Here is a 23,199-nt window from a genome sequence, read left to right on the forward strand (position 1 = left end):
AAGGAGGTGACCACCTTGGGAAGGAAGGATGGACGAGATCTTGGGACTACCTTGTCCGGATGTACAGTCAGAAAAGGAGGTTTGGATGATAGAGCCTGCAGCCACTCACTCTTTTGGCAGATGTGATGGCTAGCAGGAATGCAGTCTTAAGAGTGAAGAGTCTGAGAGGACAGTTGTGATGTGGCTCAGAGGGAGCGCACATAAAATAGGTCAAGACCAGATTCAAGTCCCACTGAGGCATTATGAAGGGGATAGGAGGAAAGAGATGAGTAATGCCATTTAAGAAACGATTTAAAACTGGGGACTTGAATAGAGAAGTCTGATCGGGAAGCCTAAGAAAGGCAGAGATGGCCGAGAGATAGCCCTGGAATGTGCACAGAGCAGAGCCCTGCTGGGCCAAAAGAAAGGAGGAGCAAGGGAACCTCAGAGAGGGGGGCAGAAAGGGGATCCACAGCCTTTGCTGTGCACCATGCCACAAATATGTTCCATCGGCAGGCGTATATCGTCTTGGTGGAGGTACGCCTGGCTGCCAAGATTACATCACAGACTTCAGGAGGAAAGCAAAATGACGCCAACTGCCGCAGCTCAATCTCCACGTAAGGAGGTGGAGGACCGTCCCCTGCTGCTGCGACAGAAGATCCTCCCGAAGAGGCAGTCAGATTGGAGGATCGATAGCCATGTTGAGTAGCTCAGGATACCAGACTCTTCGTGCCCAATCCGGCGCCACAAGAATGACTTGGGCCCGGATGCGCTTGATCTTCTTCAGCACTCTGGGCAGAAGTGGTATAGGTGGAAAAACATACAACAGACCGCAACTCCACTTGCAACGAAAAGCGTCGCCTAGCGAGTGCCGTCTTGGAAATTCCAGGCGCAGAATTGCTGACATTGCGTGTTCTCTTCGGTGGCGAATAATCTAACCAACGCTCTCCCCATTGCTGAAAGAGACCTTGCACCACCTCCGAGTGAAAATGCCATTTGTGATCCATCATGCACCAGCAGCTGAGTATGTCTGCCCTGGCGTTCATAGAACCTGCCAGGTGCTGAACCACCAGAGATATGCCCTGATGTTCCAGCCATGTCCAGAAGCGGAGGGCCTCTTGACACAGGGTCCACAATCCCACCCGCCTTGTTTGTTGCAGTACCGCATGGCGGTGGTGTTGTCCGTGAACACCTGCACTACTCTTCCCCGGAAAGAGGGAATGAATGCTTTCGGGGCAAGATGGATCGCCTGAAGCTACAGAAGGTTGATGTGGAGCCCGGACTCCGCCAGAGACCAGAGCCCTCTGATCTCCGCCGCTCCCGTGTGACCGCCCCATCCCGGAAGTGATGCATCGGTCACCACTGTGAACTCTGGCTGAGGAAGGGATAGGGATCTGCCGTTGACCCAATGCTGGTGCGTAAGCCACCACTGCAACAGGTGTGCAGTGCCCTCTGAGATATGGATGCAATAGGACTGATTCCCCTGGTGTTGCGCCCACTGGAACTTCAGGTCCCACTGCAGAGTTACCTTCATAGAAGCAGCAGTTCTAGGAAATGTATCTACATTACAATGGATTCCTATGGAGAGGTCCTGATGCAAGGGCTGAAGGATGCTTACGATGTGCCCAAGGATGCTGTGGATGCGATGTGGTCCTCCCTGCAGGGATTCCTTGGTCCACGAAGATGGTGAAGGGGTCCTGGTTGCACAGTCTATGTCCCACGGGTCATCTACAGCCTGGCCAAAGTCCAGTCGCCCAGTGCTGCGGTCAATAACTCGCCCTCTGAGGGTCCCAGCAAATCTCCAACAGCACTCCAAGGCTCAGTGAACTCGGGTGCAACTTGGAGCTGCACAGTGGCTGCTATAGTGGTTTGAAAATACCACTCGCCCCGGCAGACTTCTACAACTGTTGTTGTAGGAGAGTAGAGTCTGCTTCCTATGGTTACCCCCACTTCTTGCTGTGATTCTCTGGTTTTTCGACTTTAGTATGGCTGTGATCCTGCTAATCAGGCCCACAGTCTAGCTGTTCTCTCTATAAATTTATACCATGTACTTTAGGTACATGCCAGCTTGGTTACTGGGTCACCCTTGTGAGCCCCTGTAGAGTGTACCCTAGGTACCCAGGGCATAGGTGCACCCTAGGCCTACGAGAGACGTGGGACCGGAACTCCTGGACATCCTGGATTTTGCTACCTGCACCAACTTCCCTAGGTATCCCGTAGTTGTGCATTGGGGTGCTTGATGCCCCAGCCCTGAGCACCTTTTGCACCGAAGCTCAGAGGCCCACACTCCACGAGTGTCCCGTGTGCCCGCTTTGTGAATTTCAGCTCTACGCGTCTTCGCAATGCCTAGTCCGTTGGCTAGTGAGCCCCCAAGAAGACCAATCCTTGATTTAACTTGCTTTCCTGGTTGCTCCAGGCTTGCTCCAACTTCCCTGCAAAGGAGAAGTTCCTCAGACCTTGCTAGTCTGCATCGAAGCCAATCTCGGCATCCTGCGTGGATTGCATTTGCCAAGGCTTGTTGGGTCCAATCCGGATACCGACACCGCAGTCAACTAGATCCTTCGTGGGACAGATCGAATCCAGCTCCTGGTCGTCGTCGATGCCTCCTGGACCTCATGGCTGGAGAGACAAACTTCAACTTCTCACCTGAAACCACCCGACATCCAGTGGCGTCTTCCTATTGCCATACTGGCCACTGGCTAGTGTCCCAGACTGTCTCCTCTGCTTTCATGTTCTTCACATCTCCGATCCAACCGGACACTTTCCCTCTGGTCGCCTGCAGCACGTCTTTGCAGCTCTCCATTGGAATCGACGACGAAACCCGACACGAAAAGACACCCATGCACCTGGCTTCCCTGGGTGAGGTAACAAGTACTCCGGTGCTCCCGTGGGTCTTGACTCTCGAAGTGTCCTAGTCTAAAAGGGTTCCATCGTAGTTCTACTAGAAGTACCCTTAAATTGTAAATTTGTAACTTGTTCGTTTCCCATAGAAAGTCAATGGTAACCCGCGGCTGTGTTTAGACACTGCACGCGTCTCCCGTGGGTCTACTACATCTTAACCTTTGGTTGTTCCTAGAGGCCACAGCGATTCCACAGGCCCCAGGCCTGATTTCTAACTCTCACGTGGTTCTTATACCACTATTTTAGTATATGGTTTGTGAGGCCCCTAGGGCAAAACGTGTACTGTGCAACTTATCGTATGCTAATTAAGTTCCTTGTATTGTACTTTTAGCTCTGACCTCATAAAGAGTGCAGAGGATTTGTGTTTAGAATAAATACATATATATTTGATATACACCTTGTGTGGTGTGCTTTCATTTGGTACTCAAGGGATTATAAATGGTAAAACAACTTGCTTAACTCGCATCCAAGTCTTAGCCTGAAGGCTGCTTCCCACAGCTACCACTAGGATAGCTTTCTATAAGGTTCACTTTATAACCTACCATCAATAAGGGTCGATTGGACTTGGTCAAGGTGCCCACTAGAATAGTGGACATCATACACCAGGCCAACTTCTCACAGTTGTGTCACCGTGCTGCGGACAGGAGGCCAGTCAGCTGTCCCTTGGAGTCTCTTGGCTTGACTGGGCTCTGGAGACAGTTCCTCTTTGAGCAGGACACGGCACTAACTGTCCTTCTCTTCGCAAACCACAAGGTGCAGCATTTCTTTGCTGATTACTCGGTGCAGGAGGGCTGTCTTTCTTCCAAGTCAGTCGAGATCGGAGTTCTGGGTGCCAGAAAATGCCCTCAATGTAGGATATGATTGTTAGCCAATGAGTTATCCTGATAACCACTTCCTGGGAAGTGAGGCATATGGCTATTCCAGGATGCACCATTCTGTCCACCCCCAACCTGGTGAGATCTCTCTTTCGACACCCAGAGGTCCTTAGCCCACTACCAGAGGTGTGGCTAACAAGGGGCTACACAGTGTGACAACTGGCTTCTGCCCTGTCCCCAGTGCCAGCCTGTCTGCCTAAACATTACGCATTTGCTCTTCAAAAGTGGCTTCTCCTATGAAGCTTGTCTTTTGGATTAACACCCATGTGGCTTCCCGCAGGAGGGAGGTAACATCTCTTTAATGCAAGCCCCTATTATGTCCTTTCCTGGGTGTCATTATCATGTCTACCATGAAAGCAGAAAGCAGTCTGCAGGACAAGGTCAGCGTACATCAGTAAACGGGCACTGAAACCTTGGGCAACTAAAGTGTCAACTCTAAAGTTGCACTTTGCCCACTAGTGACATTCATTTGATTTAACCATTAAATCAGATTTAATGCACTGATTATTTTGATACCAAACAGTATCAACCCTAGTAGTCCCATTCAGAAGTTAGGGTGGGGTGTCAGCCTATAACTCTGTACTGCCAATGGGGCTACTAGCGTTTCTACAGTAAAAACAACAATTTAGGGTTTTTACTGCTGGAACATTTAAACGAACAGGTTTCACTTTTTAACATATATCACCCTGTCTTAGGGCTAGTTAGGCCTGCCATAGGCGTGACTTACATACATTAAAAAGAGAAATGTAAGGGTCAAAGCACAAGCATGGAGTCCTTTTTAGAAGGCTCAGGGCATTTCAGAGATATTACACCAGTACCCAGTAGTCAAAACGTGGGCAAAAAGTTAGGGTAAAGCGTGCAACAAAGCCTATTTCATTTACACTGTTCCCTGTGACAATGTCCTCTTTGTCCCGAAAATACCAAAAAAAAAGGTAACCACCCTCCTGATGGACCTTAAAGCTCTTTTGTGATCCTGCTTTTGGAGTCCATCCTTCTCTTTCGAGGTGTGAGGCAGAGCAAAAAACATTTGGAGGGTGATGGATAGTCCAAAGTGAAAAGGAGGGCTGCCTGTGTCCTCAATACCAGTTTGTTTGGGGAAAAAGGGTGGTGTAGGGCTGCTGCACCGAGAGGGGCTGGAGGTCGCTGACATGACCAGTTGAAGTGATGCCAATGACAAAAACTGTTTTGAGTCAGAAGATGCAACGGGCAGCTCTGTATTGGCTCGAAGGGATGCACATAAGTATTGTCAGGATAAAATTAACATACCACTGTGGGATCCCAAACGGTTAGGGAGGGAACAAGTGTCATAACTTTAATGAACTGCATCACAACAGGTAATTTAAACAAGAACAGCATTTTGGGCAAATGCAAAAAAAATAAAAGGATCGACAAATATCCTTTAAAAGTACCCACTGCCAGACCTTGTCCGGTCAAAGACGACAAATTTAAAAAAAGAACTTGTAAGAGATTTGTGTTTCAAACTTAACAGACCACAAATGTTGCCTAGCAGCCACTGCCAATGTAATTAGAGAGGGATGCCTAGAAGCAAGGATGGCATCTGCAACCTCATTTGGTAGATCGAACACAATCAACTTCTGTTCCTCTATGCCCTCCCAAGGAGGAGTAGACTGCACAGGTTCGGTCGGGTGCAGTACATTGAAGTCCTGCTACAACAGAAAATCCTTCCTGAAGTAGTAGCCTGATTTAGGACAGATGCTCATGCCCAAACATTCCGGTACCCCACTCTCCTGACCCAATCTGGAACTACTAGAATGACTTGGACCCAGTCGTTGCCGATTTTCTTCGAACTGGAGGATAAGTGTGGAAAGGAGTCTAGTGCTGCACCCTAGCTTAATGAGTCTTGGAGAGTTCTTGGGAACTAGAAGGAGCAGAGGTTTTGACTAAGTTCGATTGACGGTGGCACAAAGATCCAGCCAAGGATCTCACCACTGACAGAAGAAGCCCTATGCCACCTTGGATGCAACTGCCATTTGTGATCACCCAGGCATGGCCGGCTGAGCTTGCCTACCCTGATATGTAAAGTTTCCGCCAGGTGCTTCATGATCAGTGACTAGCCCGGATGCATAAGATAACACCAGAGGTGCAGTGCCTCTTGGCATACGACCCTTTTCCACCCTGTTTGTTGCAGTACAACATGGTGGTGGTGTTGTTCATGAGAACTTGCCACAGCCTTCACTTGATGGATGGTGGCAGGCCTTCAATGCCAGATTTATGTGGTCAGGTTTCCATCAGAGACGAAGAGTGCACTGATCTCTATCTCTCACAGATGACCTCCAAAGTCTAACAGGAACACATCAGTCACCATCGCCAGGTCTGAGAGGAGTCTGCCGTTGGTTGGGTAGTGGCTGTGTAGTTACCACTATAGATCTTGTGCAGCCTTCTGTGGAGAAGCGTGGCTCAGTGGTTAGAGGCGGCAGACCCGGAAGCTGAGATCAGCCGTGGACCAGGGTTCGATTCCCCGCCTCGGCGGGTCTCGGGCTAAAAAATTCCACGGACTCGACAATTCTCGCTCCGGTGCCTACTCGACTCACGGGGTCACACTCTGCGACTCTGGGCAATAGCTTGCTTAATCTCCACCACAGCCCCTCGCGGCGGGATGCCTGGCTTTCACCTTGTGAATACCCTGCCGGGGTATCTCACAGGGGAATACCAGGACGGGTTCCCTAAGCAAGCGCCTTGAGACCCCTGGGTGATTTGTGCGCTATATAAATCGAAATACATTTACATTTACATTCTCTAAAACGTGGGTCCACTGAGGCTTTAGATCCAACTGTAAAGCTCTATATGCTAACTTCCAAAGTGGATAAGCAGGATGCATGAGGCCCAAAAGCCTCAGAACCGCTCTTACTAAGATACAGGACAACGGCTGAAACCCAAGGATCATACCCTGAATGTCATATACTTGTTGTGACATTGTGTCTAGAACAGATCATATTAAAAAAAAATGTGTTAAGTAGTCAGGTGGGATTTTGACTCATTGATCAAGAACCCTAATAATGTCAGGAGGTTCACTATCAGTTGGAGGTTATCTACAATGGACTGTGACGAGCCTGACTTCAACAGCCAGTCCTCAAGGTAAGGGAAAACTGCTATTCCCAAACTTCGAAAAGAGATGGTTGCCACTGCCATCACTTTCAAGAACACTGAGGGGCACTCTTAAGCTGAAGCGGAGACCAGCACACTGAAAATGCTCCTGACTGACGTTAACCCACAGGTAACATCTGTGGGACTGCAGGATAGGCACATACAAGTACATGTCCTGTAGGTCCAAGATAGGAAATAGCAGGTGTAACAACCCATGCCTACTTATGAGGTCAGCACACTCTAAATGGTCTCTTTTTACTGCACAGCCTGCATCTCTTGCAGTAAGAAGACAATTCTTCTCTGAAAGCAGTTCTGATGAACGAGGAAGGTGTGGTGGGTCGAAAAGAAACACAAGGGCATAACCCTGACGGACGTTCTGGAGGACCCATCGGTCAGATGAGTTGGACTGCCATCGTGGAAGATAAGGTCTCATCATGCCTCCCACAGGATAGTTGTAAGCCGCTAAAGGCAAACTAAAATGGCTTGGGGGCTGATGTCGCAGAGGCGGGAGGCTAAGATTCCCCGGAGACCTGCGCAGTCCTTGTTCCTAGCAACAAAACAACATGGGTTATTGTTGTGGTGGTGGTGGGGCCTGGCATTCTCTTTATGTCAACCCTGTGTAGTAGTTTCGGAAGGGTTGAAACTGATGGGGAACTTGTCAGGCAGAGGGGAAAGGCGGAAGAGTTCAAGAGGATTTTCAGCCATTTTGTCAAAAAAGCAGTTACCACCAGAAGGCATATCCATAAGACAGGTTGGTTTCTCCAAAACAAGCAGTGGATCAAATCCACACATGATGATGGAGCATCACACACAAGTGCTTAGCACTTGACCCAAGAAATCCTAAGAATGCAGGCCAGCCCTAACTACATAGTTGGCTGTATCGTTGCCATCCAGAAGGATCTGAGCCAAAGAGGCTCAAAACTTCTTTGGGACTGTTGGCACGAACTTGCTGGTCATGTTTCAGAGGGTGTGCATGTAATGGCTTAACAGGTGGTAATAGTGGGGAATGCATTAGGATTTGCTTTACTGGTGGAAGCATGGACCACTAAACTCTCATGAGTAGAAAGCTGTGTATGAAAACCTGGGTCACCGGTTGCCAGTTTGCTACGTCTGGTTACTTGCCTGTTCACCAGTGGGCAACAGCAAGGTTTAAAGTAAGTGCTCATAATCAGTGTAACAGGGCTACACTAAACAGACGTTGGGGGCTCAAATAACCTTGGCACAGTGTGCAAAATCTCAATAAGGGCATTAATCTTAACTTCAGCAAAAGGCAGCTGGAGGTCCAGAAGCTCAGCAGCACATTAAACAACTACTGCATATAAAGCACTCTGCTCTAATGGGGGCTTAAGGGGTGCAATCAACACTGTATCAGGGGAAGTATAAAGCCCAATGCCCTCCTCCAGGTCCACATAAATACTGACTCATTGTAATGTGGGGGTAAATCATCCCATCATCACAATTGTCATTATCAGTTGGTGGCAAACTCCAGTCAGAATCAGAGCCAAAACGATGATGGAGCCTCTGATGACGGTTCCGTGGTAGAGGGAGTGTTTTGTCTGCACCCGTTTGTACAGGAAGAGGTTTGTGCTTGAGTGTAGTCAAAGCGTGACCTTGGCCAGACACTGGAGCAGGCAGGTACTCAAACTCTGGCAGTTGGGACTGGTGTTAATTAAGAAGGGAATGGCACAGGTATTGAAGCAGGAGCAAAGTTATCACTGAATTATGTGCCGAACCTCAAGTGGGTTCTAGGGTCTCAAACAGTGCAGAGGATGGATTCACCTGACTGGAGGCCCCACAGCCTCCTTTAAGGTCTCGACCTGCTGCGGAGTCACTGTTGGCCTTTGAAATCTAGGGCACAATGGAGACAAGTTGTGAAAAATGCTCTTCGATTGCAGATCGGGATTGATTAAATTAGAATACCTTGATGATCTGCCGACTCTTTTGGTCAAAGTGTGGGGGGTGGGGGGTGGGGGGGCTGGGGGGAATGGGGGTTGGATGAACTTCAACTGCTAAGCAATAAGCAACCCATCAGAGGAACGGCCTAGAGAGCAGGCTGCATCCTGTACCTTCGATGTGATGTGGGACTTATGGAATGCCTGAGACTTCTTTTGATGTTTGGCGACATAAAGCTTTGAGTCATGCTCCTGGATCACCTTTGGTAGCACGAGGGCATATTCTTCGAACGACCTGGGAGTCGTACCCAAACCTAAGTCCTACAGATCTTGCGCAGGTTCTTCCCCACCAACATCTGTTTCAACTAGTCAGTTTGAACCCTGTACGCATTTGCGAGTCAGATTCATTCAGGACGAGCTATTTTTAGGTCCAACTCGCCCTTTCTGGCAAGTAGGAAGACAAACTGACACTTGACCTCTGCCTCTGAAAGTAGAGGAAATGTGACAAGATAGCAAGATTTAAAGGCATCTTTATTGATCACAAAGTAAATGAGCAATACAAATGCTTTTAAATCTTGTTAACTTGTCACATTTGCTCAGGTTTCAGAGTCCGACGTCAAGTGTATTTCAGTTAGGTGAGGAGATTTTGTAGGCTACTAGATCTGCAGGTCTAGTGCAATTTTTATCATTTTTCGAGCCCTGCTGTAGTCTTCGGTAGGGATATTGTTTCCTTGCACACTGGAAAGAGCACTTGAGAGAATTTATAAATCAATGAAAAAAGGGGGAGGAGCTCCAGATCCATACTGAAAAGAGCAGAACAAAAATGTAGTTACCCTATAAGCATCTATTCATAGCGTGTAGTGCTGTAGATGCACAAGCTCTGCATACTCTTGCCATCTAGTGTTGGGCTTGAATTTTTGAAAGATGTTTTTCATTCAAAGTAGTCTTTTGAGTCACAAGTTAAATGATTACTCCTCTTTATGCTAGTATTGAATATGGGTACCAGCTGCTTTTACCCGGAGGGTGAGAGTAGGATGGAGCGATAGGAAAGGGTGCTGCGCATTGCACTGTTAAAGGTTTTATTTTTAGTAAGAAAAGATCGGCATCCCATTCAAGTCCCTCCGAGGATGGAGGGAGGATTCTTGTTATCTACAGCACTACAAGCTATGAATAGATGCTCACCGAGTAACATTTTCTGTTCGTAGCATGTGCTACTTTGCACAGACTGTAAAACAGTCCCTCCGAATAAGCAGTGCTTAGCGTGTAGATAGGGCGATTTCTGAAAGTGAGTGTTAAGGACTGTGTCAAACTGGATCCTGCTGCCTAGCAAAAATGAAATGAAATGAGTCTTATATTGCGCTACTAAGCCCGAAGGCATCAAGGCGCCTAAAAAAGAAATCAAAATGACCAAATAACCAGCACTACGGGTACGCCCTAGAGAATAACTAGGTTTTTAGGGCTTTCCGAAAGTTCTGGACCGACGGTTGGGATTTGATTTCAAAGGGAAGGCTATTCCACAACTTGGGGGCTACTGTTGAAAAGCCTTCCCGCCCCATTTAGTTCTACGAGCGCGAGGCACCACCAGCAGACTCTTGGTTGAGGAATGGAGAGCTCTCTCCGGTACATATGGGCACAGCAGTTTCCTCACGCCCTCAGCCCCATTGCCAGCAAGCGCCCCATAGGTCACACAGAGAGTCTTGAAGGCAATCCTGGACTCAATAGGGAGCCAGTGCAGGCTTTTCCTGGCAACCGTCGCGGAGGATAATCTAGGAACATCCAGTACAAATTTGCCCGCCGCGTTCTGAACAGTCTGTAGGCGCTGCATCAGACCTTTGTTAGCACCAGCATAAAGAGCATTACAGTAAACAAGTCGCGAGGCAACCAGTGCAACGACGACCTGCTTGCGAGCCTGAGGGGACAAATAGTGCTTAATTTTTCGAAGGATTTTAATAATACCCCAACAGGTAGCGACTGTTCTATTGACCTGCTGTACCATTGAGAGATCTGGGTCAATAATTACTCCCAGATTCTTCGCAGAATCTGTAGGTGAGGGGCAGACTCCCAGCGAAGGGGGCCACCATTCGGCCGTCCAGATATTAGTGTTTCCACCAAAGACCAAAATGTCGGTCTTCTCCCCATTCAGTTTGAGTGAATTGTTGATCATCCACTTAGCAACCGCCTCTATGCAGCTTCTAAAATTATGAATGGGAGCGTGCACCGAGCGAGAGAGGGACACCAAGATCTGTGTATCATCAGCATAGGAGACTACCTCCATCCCAAACGATCTCACCAGCCTGGCAAGTGGGGCCACATAGATGTTGAACAGGGTCGGACTTAATGCCGACCCTTGAGGGACCCCACATTGCACAGGTGTGGGAGGAGATAGAAAGTCTCCCAGCTTAACCCTCTGCTCCCTCTGATACAGGAAAGAAGCCAGCAAGCTCAAAGCCGCACCATCTACCCCTATCTCCCTCAAACGAGATGTAAGAACCGAGGGAGACAGGGTATCGAAGGCGGCTGTCAGATCTAATAAGATCAGCAGGGAGGTATGGCTCTGATCGACCTCAGTGCGGATGTTATCAAGCACTATCGTCAGGGCCGTCTCCATGCTATGGGCTCTCCTGAAGCCATGTTGGGACTGATCTAACAGACCCGAGGTATCCAAGAACGCCGCCAGATGCTTGTTTAGGTGGGTCTCCAGCATCTTGGCTGGGGCTGGGAGCAAGGAAATGGGGCGGAAGTTCTTAAGTACTTTAGGTTCTAATGTGGGCTTCTTAAGAAGGGGCTTGACTACAGCACTCTTCCACTGGGAGGGGAAAATACCATCCGTCATTGCCCTGTTCATGATGTCCAAAAGCGGAGGCAACATGGTATCTATGCATTCCTTGAGGACTTTAAGAGGACAGGGATCTAATGGAGACCCTGACCTCATCTTGCTTAAGAGCAAGTCAAGTTCCTGCAGAGAAAGCGGTGGAAACACAGACAGGCTCACAGTGGTGGTGGGGGCATCAACTTCGAAGGGGAGGAGAACAGGACCAGGAGAGGGGGGGAGCATTAAGGCCTTTTGTGAATCAAGGGCCGAGTAGATGTCTGCTATTTTCATATGAAAATATCCTGCGATTTTATCACAGAGGTCTTGTGAGCACACAATAGGATCAGGCATCTGTAATGTACAGAGGGAATCAACTATCTTAAAAAGTTCTCTCGGGGAGGTAAAAGTGGTCGTTAGATGGGCAAAATATTCTTGTTTCACCTTAATGACCTCCGCCTTATATTCCTTAAGGAGAGATTTGTGTTTCTCCCTCTCTAGGGGGTTCCAGCTCACCCGCCATAGCCTTTCCTGCCTCCTACACCCCTGCCTCAGGAGTCTTAAAGGCTCCGAGAACCACGGGGCTGATGGTCTCTGTCGGGCAGAATAACGCACGGTTTCAGGGGCTAGCACATTTACTGCTGTCGTAATAGCATTCGTTAATTCGGAAGCAGCTATGTTAACATCTTTGGCTGAGCTGATGGCAGATATCTGAATTAGAGGGGCAAGGGAAGAATTAGTAACCTTCCTAAAATCTCTTCTAGGTTCCATTTTACTAGGACCAGTCCACTTAAGGTTGCTAGGAAAAGCCTGAAGTTCCAACGGAACGGCCAAATGGTCGGACCAGCTCAGTGGAATAGGTAGTGAATATGCTACTTACCAGTATGCATCTGTTCTTGGTATGTAGGGCTGCTAACATTCATATCTATTGCATAGATCGCCGCCTAGTGTTGGGTCCGGATGATTGCACATTGTTGTCCTGGAAGAGTCTTCGAAGTATCACGAGATAGGTGGCTCCTCCCCTGGACTACAGTGCGCATGGGTATCGACTCCATCCCCAGATTGTTTTTAGCCATTGTGGCAGAGATGGAGTGAAATAGTGTAAAGGATGTCCATGCTAATGATTGAACGCAAGAGAGTATCTGCAGCCGCTACGGGCACCGGGGAGGAGGGTGGGCGATATGAATGTTAGCAGCCCTACATGCCAAGAACAGATGCATACTGGTAAGTAGCATATTCAGTTCGAGGCATCTGGGCTGCTAAATTCATATCTATTGCATAGAATACATAGCAGTCCCTCCATTAACGGCGGTTGCCCGTGCCAGCTGCAGAAGTCTGAAAGAGTGTTTTGAGAACAGCCTGTCCTACAGCTGCTTGCTGCTTGGAATGCACATCAACCCAGTAATGCTTGGTAAACGTGTGCGGTGTAGACCACGTGGCTGCTCTACAAATGTCTTCCAAAGGAATGTTCCCCAGGAAAGCCATGGAGGCCCCCAGCTTGCGTGTGGAGTGCGCTCTTGGGGTGATCGTTAAAGTACGTTTAGCTTTTTGATAACAAATCTGAATGCACTTAACAATCCATCTGGCTATTCCTGCTTTGGAAATAGGATTGCCTTTGTGCTGGGCTGAGAAGGCAACAAAAAGTTGCTGTGTCTTCCTAAAGTGTTGTGTCCTGTCAATGTAGTACATCAATGCCCTCTTCACGTCTAACGTATGGAGCATTCTTTCCGCTACTGTTTGTGGGTTTTGAAAGAATGCGGGCAGTTCAATAGTTTGGTTGACATGAAACTGTGACACCACCTTCGGAAGGAACTTGGGGTTAGTGCGGAGCACTACCCTGTTTGAATGAATTTGTATGAATGGCTCTTGTATTGTGAGCGCTTGCAGCTCACTAACACGCCTGAGAGAAGTAATAGCAATGAGAAAAGCCACTTTCCATGTCAGGAACTGAATCTCGCATGAGTGTAGCGGCTCAAAAGGTGGGCCCATCAGTCTAGTGAGGACCACATTGAGGTTCCACACCGGAGCTGGTGGTGTTCTTGGAGGAATGACTCGTTTCAGTCCCTCCAGGAAGGCTTTAATGGCAGGCACCCTGAAATCAGAGAGATGCTGCCTGTTCTGGAGATAAGCTGCTATGGCGGATAAGTGTATCCGAATGGAAGCGTAAGCTAGATTGCATTTGTAAAGATGTAACAAATAACAGATGATGTTGGGAATGGATGCATCTAGTGGGTCAATGTGATGTTCTGTACAGTAAATGACAAACCGCTTCCACTTAGCTGCATAGCAAGCTCGGGTAGTGGGCTTCCTTGCCTCCTTGATGATGTCCATGCATTCAGGAGGCAGGTTGAGGTAGCCAAATTCTAAGACCTCAGGAGCCAGATCGCCAGATTGAGCTGTTGCGGATCTGGATGCTGAATGTCGCCATGGTTCTGCGTCAAGAGCCTGGGAGTGAGATGCAGCCTTTGATGCGGTACCACGGAAAGTTCTAGAAACGTGGTGTACCATGGTTGGCGTGCCCACGTTGGAGCAACCAGGATGAGCGTCATCGAGTGTTGCTTTAGCTTTCTTGCCACCAGCGGAATGAGAGGTGCTGGGGGAAAAGCGTACGCAAATCTGCCTGACCAGTTCATCCATATCGCATTCCCCTGCGATTGTGGGTGAGGGAACCTGGCGGCAAAGCTTTGGCATTTTGTGTTTTCCCTTGTGGCAAACAGGTCTATCTCTGGATGACCCCACTGCTGGAAGTACGGGTGGAGTACCGATGGATGTATCTCCCACTCGTGCATTTGATGGCTGTACCTGCTGAGCAGATCCGCCATCTGATTGTCCTTGCCCGGGAGGTGTTCCGCCATGAGGATGATGTTGCTCTGAATGGCCCACTTCCACATGCTCTGAGCCAGATGAGACAGCTGTGGAGAGTGCGTACCTCCCTGCTTCTGGATGTAGTACATGGCTGTCATGTTGTCCGTCCGGATCAACACGACCTTGTTGCACAGATGTACTTTGAAGGACTTGAGCGCCATGAAGATCGCCATCAACTCCAGGTAGTTGATGTGCATCTTTTGTTGCTGCGTCGACCACAGTCCCTGCACCGTGTAGTGAAGCACATGAGCTCCCCACCCCTGGAGAGATGCGTCCGTTGTTAGGATAATCTGTGGCACAGGCTCTTGGAACGGTCGGCCCTTGCAAAGGTTGTGTGGATTCCACCAATGCAGGTAGTTGTATGCCCGACCGGTCACCAACACTAGGTCTTTCAACTGTCCTTGAGCCTGAGTCCACTGATGCGCCAATCATTCTTGGAGCGGACGCATATGCAGCCGTGCGTGCGGGACTATGAAGATGCAGGAGGCCATCATGCCTATCAACTGCATGAACACTCTCGCTGGCAGGGAGTGTTGCGGTCTGAACCTTTGGATGAGCGACTGGATGCTGTTGATCCTCACTTCGTTTGGCTGAGCCGTAGCAGTCAGAGTATTTATTGTCGCGCCCAGATACTGCCGCACGTGGGAAGGCTGGAGGTGCGACTTTGGGTAGTTCAGTGAGAACCCCAGACTGTGATGGAGGTGAATGGTGTGGGACATGTGTGCGGCGCACTGGTGTTCCGACCTTGCCTGAACCAGCCAGTCGTCTAGGTAAGGGTAGACATGTATATTTAGTCTCCTGAGGTGCGCCGCCACCGTCGCCAGACACTTGGTGAACACTCTGGGGGCAGTGGTCACTCCGAAGGGTAGGACTTTGAACTGATAATGCCTGTTTTGGATGGTGAACCTGAGGTATTTTCTGTGGGAGGGGTGGAGTGGTATGTGAAAATAAGCATCCTTGAGGTCCAAGGTTGCCAGGAAGTCCCCTTGGTTCAGCAGGGGAAGAATCTGCTGCAGTGTTAGCATGTGAAAGTGTTCTGACAGTATATACAGGTTGAGGGGGCGCAGATCCAGAATGGGTCTGAGGGATCCGTCCTTTTTTGGGATAAGGAAGTACAGGGAATAGACCCCTGTACCTTCCTCCTCCACTGGTACGAGCTCGATTGCGCCTTTTTGCAGCATCACCATGACTTCCTGCTGCAATAAGTGCAAGTGCTCTGCCGACATAGGACGTTGTCTTGGGGGAATGTTGGGTGGAGTGGATGTCCACTCCAAACAATAACCGTATTGGATACGTTTTCTCACCCACCTGTCTGTGGTGATGGACGTCCAGACTGGCAGGAACTGCTGGAGTCTCCCCCCGACAGGTGTTGGATGGTCGGGGGGCAGTGACAGAGAGTCACTGTTTGCTGGTGGCAGAGGAACGGGAGTTGTTGTTTCCTCTGCCTCTGCCCTTGGCACTATTTCCTCTGTAACCCCCTCTTCCCTGCTTGGGGTACGAGGACTGTGCGCCACCTCTCGTGAATTGTGTCTGCTGAGCCAAGTGTCCTCTGGTAACACCACGGGTACCTGAGCGACGAAAAGTGCTCCCCCTGAACTGATGAGACTGAAGTGCCCCCATGGACTTAGCTGTCTCATTGTCTTTTTTAATTTTCTCGAGGGTAGTGTCAACGTCTGGGCCAAACAGTCTGTCGGGATTAACAGGCTGGTTGAGTATAGTTGTTTGAATGTCAGGTTTAAAACCTGAGATGCGAAGCCATGCTTGACGCCTTAACATCACGCTAGTGTTAATCGCCCTAGCCGCTGTATCTGCCACATCAAGCGCACACTTTATTGCAGCGTTTGAAATCTTTCCCTCCTGTATTAGCATCTCGGCTGCCTCCTTAAACTCATCTGGAAGGTGTTGAAGGAGCTGTTCTAGGGTGTCGTAATGCGCCCTATCATATCGTGCCAACAGTGCCTGTGTGTTTGATATGCGCCAGATATTGGCCGCCTGCGCAGCCACCCTTTTACCAGATGCCTCCAGCACTTTCGACTCTTTGTCTGGGGGAGGAGCTTCACCCGTCGTCTGGGAGTTTGCCCTTTTGCGAGCATTAGCGACAACCAAAGAGTCCAGAGGCAACTGGCCCCGAATATATGCAGGGCCCCCAGGTGCCGGTCTGTATTTCTTTTCGATACGTGGGTTCACCACTCTCGCCCTGGTGGGTTCCTTAAAGATTTCCGGGGCATGCTTAAGGACACCTTTTAGCATTGGAAGTGTCTTAATAGTCTTTTCTGCGGCAGAGAAAGTGTCAAACAAAAAATCTTCTTCCACCGGGTCAGCATGCATGTCCACATTATGATTTGCAGCTGCCCGCTCTATTAAGGCACTGAATGCCGCTGAATCCTCAGTTGGGGATGTCCGTACACCATAACCCTGTGGGTCCTGTACCATTTGATGGCCTCCCTGGTCACCAGTGTCCACCCATGAGTCCTGTTGCTCATCAGGGTCATTGTTATCCGGGAAATTGTACTGGTCCTCCTGGTCATTGTCCTCTCCCCCTGACTCATTGGGGGAAGGTGATGGGCTCCTCCTTGGTGGAGGCTGAATAGGTTCAACAAGGGCAGGAAGGTCCTGTGCCGGCCTTTTCTTCTTTAGAGGTATGACATAGGATTCCAATGGTTGGGAAGTGATCTTTCGCTTATAGAGCGTCAATTTTCCCGTTTCGGCGTCGATATAATGCTCAGATTGTTCTTCTGAAGCTTGATGTCGATCCAACCCCCCACTTAGCATCGAGGGTTCCGAAGTTTTAGTGGTCTTTGGCACCGACCGGGGTGCACAGGCCTTCGGTGCCACTTTCGGCGGCAGAGTGTAGAGGAGCTTCGTCGAAGTCTTCCTAGGTGCGTCAACCAATTTCGGAGTTGACGGCGTGTGAGTCGTCGACGGTAAAGTCTTCTCCCGAATTCGTTTGAGGGAGTCAGTGACTTGCTTTGTGAAGGAAGCGGAGGGTTTCGCCACCGCTGACCTATGTCCGTCGCCATTGGAGGACACCGGTGTCGACGCGGTGTCCGTGCGTACTCGGGCCTCAGACGCATCTTCGACCCCAATGGTCCTGTCCTCCTTCCCAGGCTTAGGCGCCGATGCCGTTGGTTTAGTACCGGCTTCTTTGTGCCGATGCGTCGGGCCTCCGGACTTCGGCTCCGGGCCCTTTGTCGACTGTGCTTCGACCGGGCGTTTGCCCGTTGGCGCCGCAGACGCGTGTGAAGGTGGTTCGACAGTCTTTGTGGACTTCGATGGAGCAACCGTGCTCGACACGTGTTCGACGACCTTCTTCGAGGTCGGGTCCTTGGCCACCATATGTTGCGGTGCCGGCTCGACAGCCTTCTTCGGAGCCTCGGAGGGCGACGGAGTCGATGACGTAGCAGGCTTTTTCAGTTTCGATGGTACGTCGGCCATCTTTGTTGGCGTCGAATCCGAAGGTTTCGGTTTCGATATGCGCAATGGCGGCTTCGCTGGTGTGTCCGTGGCCGGGCCAGAAGGCGGGGCCGGGGATAGCGGTGCAGGGTCGTGGGTAAGGCCGAGTGGCGATCCCGTGACCTGAGCCTGAGTCATGTAACTTTCGGGGCATAGCTCTTCCTCCGAGCTATCTTCTGCAGCCCCATAAACTTCTTCGTCGTCCCCTACCTCCTCGACGTATTCTAGGTCCTGGCCCTCGACGGGTTCTCCGGGATCGGCCTCGACCTCAGTCGATGGTGGTGAAATCTGCAGACGATGGCTTGGGCCTTCTGCCACGGCGTTGTCGAAGATGTCGTCGGGTGCCGGGGCCGCTCGCCGGGCCTCGAGGTGCGCCGAAGCTTGAGCGTCTTCTTCGACCTGAACTTTGAGCAGGCCATACAGTTGGCCTCGTTGTGGTCCGGCGAGAGGCATTTGTTACAGACTGGATGCACGTCGATATGTGGGTACTTGGATCCACACACAGGGCAGAACTTGAACGGACTTCGTTCCATTGTAGGATCGTCGGGGTCTTGCTGCGACGACAGGGCCTCGATGTCCGAAGAGTTACTCGACTCCGCAGAAAACCGACTCGAAGAGTCGGATGAAGCACAAGACCGAACGCGAACAATACCGACGAGTTAACGAAGGCCTTTTGGCCTTAAAGAAGTATGTTTTTCGATTCCGACTAGGAGACGTCGAAATCACATCCGAACCCAATGGCGGAAAAAAACAATCTGGGGATGGAGTCGATGCCCATGCGCACTGTAGTCCAGGGGAGGAGCCACCTATCTCGTGATACTTCGAAGACTCTTCCAGGACAACATTGTGCAATCATCCGGACCCAACACTAGGCGGTGATCTAAGCAATAGATATGAATTTAGCAGCCCACATGCCTCGAACATCTGTTTTTAACCTAGGATCGTTCGAAAACACCCCATCCAGGATGTGACCCGCCTGGTGAGTAGGAGATTTAACCAGCTGCTGAAGACCATAGGCGGACAAGGAGTCCACGAGAGTTCGAGAATCTCTGGAAGCAACATTGTCCAAGTGAAAACTTAAGTCGCCCAAGACCGTCAATTGGGCACAGCTAAAATAGGGTTCCAGGATGTTAAGCAAGGACTGGCTAAAATCAGTTCTAGGACCCGGGGGTCAATAGATCAGTATGCCCATAAAAGGGGCGGCACTGGGAAGACCAATGAAAAGTGAAGAGCTTGGAAGGGATCTGAAGAACCAGACAGTTCAGAAATACGACAGGTATGGGATGTCTTATAGAGAATCCCTAGTCCACCTCCTCTGCGCCCAACTCTATCCAGCCTGGCCAGCGCATATCGTTCTGGAATCGCGGCCACCAGGTCAGCAATAATATCCAGGCAGTAGTGTTTCATAAATTTGTGTTGCATTGATCAGGTAGCTGTCTTGCATGTCAGCTAGTGAAATATTTCCAAGGAAACAATTGGTGGCGGCGTTTTTGTGTGTACAGTGTGCCCTAGCGGGTAACAGGGAGAATGGATTTAGCTTTTTTCTGAGGCAAGTTTGGATGCACTTGACTATTCATCCAGTAATTTTTGCTTTTGAGATTGGCTGACATTTCTAGGGATTGTTAAATGATAAAATACAGCCGGTCCGCTTTGTGAAAGGGTTTAGTTCTGTCATTGTCGTTCATAAGAGGCTGTTTAACATCTAAATGTGGATGGCCCAGTCTGTCACGGTTTCTAGATGTTCAAAAATAACTGGAGTGCTATAGTACAGTTTAAGTGAGAAGGGGAAATCACCTAAGGCAAAAACTTAGGGTTAGCCCTTATAATTACTTTTTCACTGGGAACTTGAAAGTAAGGTTCCTTTAGTGTTAGCGTTCGCAATACCCTAATACGCACAAGTTAAGTTATTGAGACTAGGAATGTTACTTTCCAGAGAGATTCTGGAGAGGGCAGCAATGTAGGGACTCGCCAGGGAGCCCTCGAGTCCGGTAAGGACTACATTGATATACCACTCAGGGGCAGAAGGCACCATTAGGGGGATGACTTTGAAGGCCTTCCAAGCCTTAAATGACTGTTATACGAAGTGTTCTCTATTCTACATATAACTGGCTATGGGTGCTAAGAGGTGTATGCCAATCCAGAATGTTGTAGATGAAGACTGTAGAAAATAAACAAACATTAGAGTAAGTTGACCCTGTTTTCTTGGTGCTGCAAGGAAACAGGTTTCATGGCCCCTTCTTGTAGAAGGCTTGCACCTCCTTCTCTAGAAGGAGGAGATGTTCTTTGCGCAGGTGGAAGGCACATGGCGGTATGTTGGGAGGGTATGTGAGTAATTCTAGGCAGTAATGGTGTTGCACCATGATTAAAACCCATTTGTCGGAGGTGATTTCCTGGAAGCGTGGTAGAATTCCTGGAGTTTTTCCCCCGATAGATGTGTGAATTAGGGGGTTTGGGGGCAGATAATCGCAGAGTCAATGCTTCAGGGTGACCTCCTTGCTGCCAGAACCTCTCTGTAGTGATTTCCTTTATATGCGCCCCAAGTGCATCTACAGGGGTGTAGGGGTGGTACGCTTGTTGCTGCTTTTGCTAGGAGCCTGAATATGGGAAGGTAACCTCAGAGGCGCTACAATACTGTTGTTTCAGCAAGAAGCCTCCAGGGACAAGGATTTTTATGGCACCCACAGCATCTGCTTTCTGAGTATCTTTTTTAAATTGTGTCCAAAATCTGGTCAAACTGTGGCCCAAACAGGTGTTCTCTATTTAATGCCAGGTTGAGCAGATATTGCTGTACTTCAGGTGTAAACACCGAAATGAGGATTCATGATGTCAATAGATAAGGAAAGTGACATTAACCACACAGGCTGCAGTAAACACTGCATCTACGGCACAATGAATAGATGTATTCAACATCGACTTGCCCTCTGTGACCAGTTTCTTACCTCTCTGGCAATATTGTATTGTATTGAATTTTAGGAACATTTCTAAAGCGCGCTGTAACCCTACGGGCTTTTTGGAACTGGAGAAGCTTTAGCAGACCCTGCATTTAATCCCAATTGGCTCCATCATATCTTGCCAGCACGCCTATCGGGGTGGCAATGCACCAATGGTTAGAGGCACTTTTAGCCAGCTTTTTCCCACTGCGTCAAACTTTTTATTCTCGTGATCGGGAGGGGGAGCACCCCATGCCTTGAGAGTTTGCACCTTTACATGCAGAGTGGACAACTAGTGAATCTGGTTCCACGTGTCTTCCAATGTATGGATGGTCATTAGAAGAGGCCTTATGTTTACATTCGTCCCTTGGGGTTATTACCCGAGGTTGTTTAATGGGCTCTATATGTAGCCTTAAATATGCTAGCATGGTGCCGAAATGATGAGTCGGAATGGTGGAAGTAAGTACTGAGAAACTCCTTAATTTTGAAGATATGGTCATGAATGTCCAAACCTGATGGCAGAAAAAAAATCTAACACTGAGTCTATGACCATGTGCGATACCAGCATAAGAAGGAAACACGGTGTATCTCGTAGTTCGAAAAACTTCTTAGAGGAAAAAAAAACTTGCAAACATCAGAGCCCAAATGCTACGAACAGAAAAGAACTGCTGTTGATGTGCAGGGGCGGCGGTTATATGCTTCATGTGGGAGCACTGTTGTGAAAACTTCGGGCATCTCAGGAACATTTTAAGGGTGAAGAATCTGGAGTTAGAACATACACCAGAACCCAATTTTTCTATAATGTCTCCTAGGATAACAAGACTGACTTAGCAGAACTCACTACAAGTTGCAAAAATTTGTTCTAAAAAAATTCAGAAGGGAAGTTGGAGCAAATTATCCGCAAAATGGTTAAATGAAAACCCACTAAGAATTAGCATAAGCTATTTCCAGACATGAGCTCTGCCACTAAAATCTTATTAGACTTTGCCTCCAACTTTCAGCAGAGAAGCGATATTGATAGACCCTAACAAAAGCAAACACCGCGGTGGACGCTCCTATTTTCCATAACAGCTGCTAACAAGAAAGAATGCTAGCCATCAAGATGACATGATTTCTGGGACCAAGTTTACAATAAAGTTACATATGCTAAAAATAATAAAAAGAAATCCAGGCAACGCCATTTACTTTGCTCAATAAACTACAGCATTCCAAGTTAAGTTGGTAGAGCTATTGGTGCCATTTACTGAGCACGATTAAACCTTGTGTCAGTATTTCCAGGCCTGGGGTTTTACCAACACATTTGTCTTCCTACTGTTGAACAATGTTTCCCTTCGTTACAAATGAGAAGCATTAAGCAACAACCCCTCCAGGCCATGGGTTCTTTGGGGACCAGTAAACCAATAACCTTAGGAAGTCATTTGGTTTGGTCTAGTGTTGGCAGAGGGTGATTTAGCATTTTTGGTGTCAAATGCCCTTCTCTAATTTGCATTTTACCTCTGTATGGCCCTCTCCCAACCAAATCAATAAGGCTATGTGTTGCAGAAAAGCCCAGCAGACTCCTAGGATGCAGGACTAAGGAAACTCATTCATTATTCTAGTCTCTGAAGAGTTAACCAGTCCGAACACCCACAATGGCTATCTAAATATTTTTTTCCCTTATAAGAAATAAGATGTCAGATGTACTGCTCTGAGATCCACCATGTTTATTGTGTGCAAGCTCCTTAAGTTTTCCGAAGTGAGCTCTCTATCTTGGGGGGCACCCATCACATTGTTCAGCGTCACCATAGGTTTCTAGTATTATACAGATTATCAGTTTTTCTCTTTTCATTCAACACAGGAGCAGTAGTAAAGATGCCTTCCCATAATCAATGTCTTCCTTATTATGAAAGTGCTGATCCCACTGCACCTCCAGACATGCCTGTCATGGTCTCATTTGCAGTCTTGCACTGAGCTGTATAAATATGCATTAAGCCATCTACCTGAAGAGATGCAGCTTGCTAAGGTAGTGAGTTATGTTTGTTGACTGGCACATCTGTTGGATGGATATCTAGTTCTCCTCTAAAGGCTAGACTTGTCTGTTTTGTATCCTGCAATGCTCCTAAAGATATGGGCATTTTGAACTGGAGTGCTTGTTGGCAAGCTGTAGATTATGTGGAAGCATGACTGCTCATTGTGTGCAAATTTTGGCACACTGATTTTTCAGCTTGCTTTCAGTGGCCAGCAATTGCGGTATGGTCATTCAAATATCTCCTAATGAGCAAACGTACAGGCATACAGGTGTGGATGATGTGTCACAATTTATGTTCAAAAGCATCAACATACCCAATAAAGTACACAGGACACCCTGTGAATTAATTGACTTTAGTATCATACTAAGCCTCACAAGCAAT

General features: G+C 48.6%; 1 protein-coding gene across 10 annotated transcripts in view; it reads right to left on the reverse strand.

Annotated features, from left to right (window-relative positions):
- The window catches only part of EHMT1 (euchromatic histone lysine methyltransferase 1), a 984,283-nt gene that overhangs the window by 35,858 nt on the left and 925,226 nt on the right, over nt 1-23,199 (reverse strand). The window lies entirely within an intron of this gene.

Source organism: Lissotriton helveticus, chromosome 5_1 (genome assembly GCF_964261635.1).
Source record: "Lissotriton helveticus chromosome 5_1, aLisHel1.1, whole genome shotgun sequence".
Lineage (NCBI taxonomy): Eukaryota > Metazoa > Chordata > Amphibia > Caudata > Salamandridae > Lissotriton > Lissotriton helveticus.